The sequence below is a fragment of the Apodemus sylvaticus genome, chromosome 15 (genome assembly GCF_947179515.1).
Source record: "Apodemus sylvaticus chromosome 15, mApoSyl1.1, whole genome shotgun sequence".
In the NCBI taxonomy this organism is placed as follows: Eukaryota; Metazoa; Chordata; class Mammalia; order Rodentia; family Muridae; genus Apodemus; species Apodemus sylvaticus.
The window spans coordinates 80,492,371-80,498,793 of NC_067486.1; positions in this window are offsets into that span (position 1 = coordinate 80,492,371).

Here is a 6,423-nt window from a genome sequence, read left to right on the forward strand (position 1 = left end):
TCCAGGACTTGCTGTTGTGGGAGAATTGGGTTCAGATGGTACCATATTGCCTTGATTACTGTTAGCAACGTTCCTACATTTGCCTTTTGCCATCTGGTTATCTCTGGTGTTAGTTGGGCCTGCTGTCACTGGCTGGAGCTTGCCCCTCCTGTGTGCCTGCCGGCCTATCTCAGCAACCCTGGGTGACCTGCTTTCCCCTGGCACAAATTGCTGTGGTGCTGCTGAGTTCCTGGGTGCAGGTAGAGTCCTGGTGGAGTGTGTCCCAAGCGATCCTCTACTCTGGTGATCCCTGCCTACTGTAAGACCCCTAAAAACCCAGGGTGCCCCTGCACCCCAGGCTTTGGAAGGTGACACCCATATCACTCGTGAGAAATGGTCTTGATGTAATAACATGAGGATTTCTTTTATTCCAGAGTTCTGGGTTCCACAGCCATACACCGCGCAGGGGTAGAGGACTGTGGACCCCAAGTACCGAACTGCGACAGCTTTTATAAGATTACAACGAAGCCTGCAAATCACAAACCAATTATTCCTTAGCATCAAGAGCCCGCAAAGTGTGAGCCAATCGATTTGTACCACTTTATAGTTTTTAGGCCAATCAGTTTAAATTATCGGAGCCCTTGTTCAGTGGACCAATTAGTTTCCTATTGGAGTCTATAGCTGTGTGAACTCCTGGATAGGGGTAATGGCATAAGCAGTTTACAGAAGCAAGATAAGCTTAGCTCATTTCCAGTTACCTTGTGGGGCCAGGATCACCTATTCAAGGCCTTTTTGTCAAGCTCTGAACAAAGGGCGGGCTCTGGAATGTGACCTTTTACCTAGTTTCTAACAAAGAGCACAAAGAGCGGGCTCTGGAATATGAAGTGTTTGGGGCTCCTTAGAAGGCTGGAGTTAGGCTGTATTTTCTATTCTTTCACTACCAATCTGTTACACAGTCACAGGAACAAAGATGGTGGCCAAGACCCACTCTCTTGTAGCTGTATTTGGGTATGTAGCTCTGTGGCCCCAATCAACTCTGGATGCAGGCTGTGCTGGCTGTCTCCTCCATACAGCTGGGTGTATAGCTGGCTTCCTGAGCCACTTGGAGATGGTGCACTGTGGCAGAGGATGTTCCCCGTCCAGAGGTGGAAACCAGAAGGCTCCTGCCAGAGGCCTCCACACAGGATCCTCCGATCTACAGGGCTGGTCTCACCTGTGCAGGCTGCCTCCTCCACGCTGGTTGCTGGGTGGATATCTGTCTTCCTGTGCCGCTTGGAGATGGCACGCCGTGGCAGAGGATGTTCCTGATCCAGAGGTGGAAACCGCTGAAATTTTGTATTGACTGTGTTGATGGATGCATAACTGTATATTTGACAAGACTCATACAACTGCACAATTAAAGATTTCACACACACACACACACACACACACATACATACACACACACACACACATATACATACACACACACATATAGTCTTCCCTTTCCCCATATATATACATACACATATATACATATATACATACATACATACATACACACATACACACACATATATATGGGAGGAGGCATACTATTTTCTGTGCTCTCCTGCCCTCTTCTGACCAGAGGGTATATATCTTTAAAAAATCCTTAGGGGTGTGGCAGTGTTTTACCTTTCTTTTTTGTGTACTTTAAAAGATGTGAAGGTTGGGGTGTATCTCTGATGAAGAATACTTGTCTGACATGTGCTAGACTCTGGTTTCTATCCTTAGCACTGAAAATAAGTGAGAAAGCTAATAGATTTCTATTGATATAAAGCATTGTGGTCAGCACCCACTTTCCAGAGACCACCAGGTTAGCATTATGACCTTCTCTCCTAGGAGGCGCTAGGGAGAGTCATAGGACCCTCCAGCCTCTGGCCACTCCTCCCAGCAGTCTGTTTGTAACTGTCTGGATTGGCAGGCTTTCTTTGAGGAATGAAAAACATCATTCTATGCCCTTTTGGCTTCTAAAGTTTCTGCTGAGAAACCTGTGATTTTGAAGGACCTGCCTTCATCTGCGACTGGCACTTCTCCTGTGCAGCTTTAAATATACTTCCCATGTTCTATATATTTAGCTAAAATGTGACATGGGGAGAGGTTTTACAGTCTCATGTGGAGTCGTAAATGCGTCCTCCACATGAATGGCCATAACTTCCCCTAGATTTGAAAAGCTTTCTGCTATGCTTTTAAAATATTTTCTATTCTTTTTAGTATGGAAGAATTTCCCATTCTGTGCCCTGAGTTTGTAGGTTCTGCCTCTTTGCAGAATCTCATCTGTCTCTGATGTTCTTACATTCTTTTCGTTATGAATGCTACCATTCCTTCCCTTGCCTTCAAACCCTGATATTCTGCCCTTCTCTTGATATATTCTATTGGTGGAGTTTCGTTCAGTCTTTTATTTGATGTATTGAAATTTTAATTTCCAATATTTCAGTTTTTCTTCAGTATTCCCTCTCTTTAAAAAGTTCTTTATTCATTGACAATTTCATACATGTGAACAGTGTATCTTAATTCTGTCCATCCTAACTCCTACCTCCCACTCTCCAGAAGCCTCCTAAACATGCCCTTCTTACCCACATGTCTTCTCCTTTTTCTGTAGTTTGTTTTGTTTTTGTAACCTACTGGTCCCACTTAGTACTGCCTTCTGGAATGTTGGCCAACGTTGTAAATATGATCTGTGGCAGTAATCATAGCTGAGGTTCAGATGCCACATCTTTTAAGTTCAGACTCCATTTTAGAGAACCTGACCTAAGTTTAAACTTAGGTAAACTAACAGGCTGGTACCTAGCATTAGTTTTCACGTTGCCCCACAACAAAACCTGAGCCTAGCTCCAGTCTCTAGGCTAATCCCCAACAAGACCAGAGTTTGCAGGTTACACCCTCAACAAAGCCAGTGTTTCCTGGTTATTCCCCCAACAAACCTGCATCTCAGGTTACAAGCCCACCCCTTGTCTAATGACCACCAATGCAGAGGGAACAGAACTTAAGTTTATGATATGACTCTCAGCATCAGCCAATGTGTTAAAGGCCACAATAGCTTTCCAATGAGATACTTGCTCACATACACCCTGCTTGCTGCTTATTATAGACATTCAGGGCTCCCCACCCCCCAACCATCCTGCATGACCAAAGTGCACTGGGGCTTGGTGTGGGGTGGCGAGCTAGCTCGGACAGAATAAAGACCCTGTAGTGAGTGGCATCAAATTGCCTCCCATCTGTTTTTTGGGGATCACTAACATTTCCCTGGCACAACAAGGTGAATTCATGACTGTAACAGCCATGACCCACCCAGAAGGCGGCATTAATGAGCACTCCTCTCTATCTCTGGTTCTTATATTCTTCCCATTCCTGTCTTGTTCAGTGTTGTCTGGGCTCTGGGTGGCAGACAAAGCTGTCCAATCACTCAGCGGTTGCTATCCTCAGGGTTTGACTGCAGTAAGAAGCTTCTCTGGCTGAGGCTGAGGACTGCACCAATCTGTGGCTATCAACTTAATATTTAGAAGGCAGTTTGATAACATGTCCATTTAGCAAAATGTCAGAAGTAGGTTCCCATCACCGATGTCCTTGCAGACAAGGCATTAGATCATGTTTGTGGTACAAGGCATGAATTTCCTCCAGTGGAGTGGGCCTTAAATCTAATCTGAAAGTCACTAGCTTTTGGCCCAGCGGGTAGGTCAATGGTACTCATCCTGAGTAACAACTTAGATACCTTTCCTCCCCTGTGGCCTGCATTGCATTTCCTGGCACGATGAAAGCCAGCCATTAGGAAAGAAGTTCCAAGGTCACTTCCAGCTTGACTTCTCTGTTCTGCAACATCTGTCTTCATCATAGAACCTTACTGCACAGTGATGGTGGGAGACCAAGAACGATGGTAAGACACTATACTATTTGTGGGGCGGGGCTCCTACCCAATACTTCAAAGGATGTAAACACACACAGCACTGGGGTGTTCATTTAATACCTTATGTCTTTTGGGGGTCCTGTGTTCAAGCTCTTTCTTAAATTATATTTTTAAATTAGCTTCCAAAATAGTGGGTTTCTAGAAGGTTTTGAGCTGCTATTTTGTGATGGTTTATTATTTTTTTTTATTTTTTGTGACAGTCTTATTATGTGGACCAGGCTAGCTTCAAAGTCTCAGAGATCTGTTTGCCTCTATTCCCCAAGTATTGGGAAGCATGCACTACCATGCCTGGGTTGGTGTGTGTGTGTGTGTGTTGTTCAGGAACCAGAAAAGGGCATGAATCATTTGGAGCTGGAATTTTAGGCAGTTGTGAATTACCCAACATGAGTGTTGGGAATTGAACTGGGGATTTCTGGAAATGAAGTTAGTATTCTTAACCCATTAGTCATTTTTCCAGCCTCCATTAAAAAAAAAACATAAAACCAAAACAACAACAAAAAACTGTTAAGAAAAAAGCCTTTACTCCCAGCACTTGGAAGGAAGATGCAGGTGGATCTTTGAGATTAAGGCCAGCCTACTCTACAGAGTGAGTTCTAGGACAGTCTGGGCTATACAGCAAAACTTTGTTTTGTCTCAAAACAACAACACAAAAAAACCCAAACCTAAAAGAAAAAAAAAGAAACACTGATAGCACTTCACGAATGGGAAGAAAAAGAAAAGCAAGTGGCTGGAGTAGGTCGATGCAGAAGAGACAGAGGCAGGGGGATCCCTCGGAGGGCGACTGGCACACGGTGGGCAGTGAAGTCCTGGCTAAAGGTAGAGTGAAGGAACAGAGGTAAAGCAATGCAAACAGTAGCCTAAAACAAGCCAGACTCTCTGCACTCTGCACATTCCCTGAGAATCAGGCCAGCCTGTGATGTCTGGCAAACACATACAAAAGAAAATCACAACAGGAAGAAGGGATGGGGGCCAAGGCAGAGAAGCTACCAGAGCAGAGCAGGTGAGAGCTGGCCTGTAACACGACAGTGGGTAGTAATAAAGGAGCAGGAAGCCGGAAGCGGGCGGAGATACACATGACAGACACAGGCTGGCCCGCACTGGTTCTGGCCTCAGCTGGCTCGGTCCATCCGTCTTTACGTTGGCCCATTTGGCCTAGACTGACTTTGGGAACATGGACAATAAGAAACAATTGTGTATTTAATCTGTGAATGGAAACACAGAGCCACACACAGTGGGCATTCCTTAGCAACCGGACTCCTCTGCATCCCATATCTCATCCCTTAGCAACCGGACTCCTCTGCATCCCATATCTAGAAGCTATGAACAGTGACTGGGGTCCCTGAAGCATCTTCACTGGTGCTGCCACCCACAGATCTGCTGTGTGTTCTGACTTGTCTTAAATGAGGGTCGTTCCCCATGCTTTACCTTCTGTACAGGCCATTCTTCTTCCTTGAAGCCTGGAAACACCCAGCCCAGACCTTTATGAACAGCAACAGAAGAGTTTCTGAGGGACCCCCACCCCCACCTTTTCCCTCTTCAAATAAATGAGATTACAGAGTAGTCCTGGAGGTGCATCTGATAGACTCTAATCTAACCGTATAAACTAAGGGCCTTGAAGCTGCAGAGGAAGTTACAAAGTCTCTTTTACTGTAAATGAGGTCTCTTGTGAGTTCTAGAAAATCGCAGATTTATAGTTAGGAAAGAAGACACGCCACGCTTAGGCAGTGAGCATGACTCGCTGCTCCCGTAACATTTTTATTTGAAACATTCCTATAAAAAGGGAACATTGCTCTCAAAGCAAATGCTAATTGTGCTGGGATACTTGACTCTCAGTTGGCTAGAGACCAGCCAGACTTAGGTGTAGGAGACCCCTTCCTTTGCTTCTTTATTTTCTCGTGAGTGGTCTTTTCTATCCTGTCTCCGTGGAACCAGCAGGAGTGAAAAGAGAGACACTTGTGGCCCTGTCTTTGGCTATCAAACTGAAGTAGTGCAGCCTAAGAAAATGGAACCACTCCAGAAATCTCATGCTTGAAGAAAAAAGTCTAAGTTCCTGGGGGCAGCCAGAGTCTACAGAAAGATTTGCAACTTGTCAAGAGGGCAGACCTGGAGAAGGAAGCTGGATCAGGGGTGGGGGTTGACAGGTGAAGGGTGACGGGTGAGGGGACACAATTTTCTTATATTGCACGCCTCTTGCCTTCTATTTAAACCTTATCCTTACGTTAGACCTGGAAGATGAACTTGGGAGTCACTGAATCTCTTTCTCCCATTGAATAAAACTTTTTCTGTTTTTCACAATCAGACCGATGGTCAAGCCTGGCGTGTTAAGGTTGCCAGTGTACAGGGCCATTTCACCTTTCTGAGACTATGAAGCACTGTGAAACGGTGTCTTGTGGTTAAATGTGATAACCCGAGGGTGTCTGATAACACAGCATTACTCAAAGACTCAAGTTTCCCCCCAGACACTCACTCTCACCAGAAGCTTCCAAGCTGGCGCTGGTCTGAGACGAGGAAGACCGGAA